Source organism: Octopus bimaculoides, chromosome 25 (genome assembly GCF_001194135.2).
Source record: "Octopus bimaculoides isolate UCB-OBI-ISO-001 chromosome 25, ASM119413v2, whole genome shotgun sequence".
Lineage (NCBI taxonomy): Eukaryota > Metazoa > Mollusca > Cephalopoda > Octopoda > Octopodidae > Octopus > Octopus bimaculoides.
The window spans coordinates 6,771,189-6,773,050 of NC_069005.1; positions in this window are offsets into that span (position 1 = coordinate 6,771,189).

The window sequence follows — 1,862 nt, forward strand, 5'->3', positions numbered from 1 at the left end:
AAAATGTAACTACATGTATATTGTTGGTGATTTTTTCCCCTCCGCCTTCCTGTCTCCTGTTTCTGAAGAAGAGCTTTGCTTGAAATGTAAAGCACCCTTTCTTTCCTTCCCTGAGCATCCGCTAATACTTGGCATGTATCACGTCCTCACATTGTTGTTTTTTCCTTCGTTTTTTTTGGGGGGTGGGGGCATTAATTATAGATATTAGTTGAAAAGGGCTTAAGAGTCCATACAAATCAAAATTTATGGCTAAAAATGTAAATAAAGTTGGAAAAAGTTTAATATTTTTGTTACAATGAGTAATTTTAAAATATAACAGGTTTCGATGTATCCACCTTATCAAATATTAAACAGAATTGTTTTGGAAGTCAAAGAGAAAAAAAGATTAGGGGGTTAACAGTTTGTACCCATGTACAGGATGGTACAAAAACCACAGAGGTGTTGATAATAATTCATTTGTTCTGCTTTAAATTTATGATACCTTAGTGTACATCTATTCCTTGGGCAGGGCCTACGCATGTGAATCTTCTCCAGCACACTCTATATCACCTGGGAAGACCCCCTCCTGGTACCTTGTCCTGACAGATACACAAAAGTGCTATGACCTAGTTTCAAGTCATCACCAAAGCCTTGTTCAGTATCAGCTGACCTAGTTACAATATGATGCCAAACATGACTCACAACTAGTTGACCTAGTTACAAAACAGCATCAAGCATAGCTCATTACTAACTACTAAGTGACCTAGTTGCGATTTACATCAAAACAGATCTCACTACTAAACAACCTAGATACAATACAGCACCATGCTTGGTTCGTAATTGACCTAGTTACAATATACCACCAAACTTGACTCATTATCAAGTGACTCCAGTTCTGATACTTTACGAAAGCCTTACTCACTTCCAACTGACCTAGTTACCATATACTCCCAAACTGACCTACTTTCAATCGACTGCCAAGCTTGGCTCATTACCAACTGACTGACTTACAATAGAGTACCAAGTGTCTCTCACTATTAACTGACCTAGTTACAACACAGTATCAAACCTAGAACAGTACCAACTGACCTAGTTACAATTCATTACCAAGCCTGCCTCACTATCAACTGTACTAATTCCCACCCATCCATGAAGGGCATCCAACCTGGGGTGCCTGTACCTCCTAGAGAGTACCAGATGGTATTTTAGACTGAACAAGAAACAGAGGAAATATTTATTTTATTAAAATTACTTTTAAAAATACGATTATTAACGAACTCTTATAAATAACTGTATTTTATAAAATAGATCAAGAATTTCATTATTCTACATATGTACCAGAGTGACTTTGTCACCAACATTGAAGTCCTAGAACAGGCAAAGGTCACCAGCATCAAAGCAACTTTGCAGAAGACACAGCCATGCTGGACAAAACATCATCAAGATGGAGGACTATAAACTGCCCAAGATCATGATGTATGGTGAACCCACCTCTGGTCATCATAGAAGGACACCAAAGAAAAGGTACAAGGATTCCCTAAAAAAATCTCTCAGCGCCTGCAACATTGATTACCACCAAGTCTGTTCTTGCCACTGACATACATCAAAATGAAGCTGGTCCTCTGTGGATCACATCCCTACTTCTCAACATAGTCACCACTTCTCTCAATAGCAGTGTTCCACCTTCGAATGAGAGCATGTATCCCTGCCCCGTAAAATTCTGTTGACTGTTCTTTGAGCCATTTCTTCACTACAGTTTTCACTTCCTCGTCACTGGAATAATGTTTGCCTCTCAAACCCTCTTTCATGGGGCCGAAAAATGATAGCCCAGTGATGATGATAGTCCAGTGATGAGGAAGTGAAAACTGTAGTGAAGAAGTGCC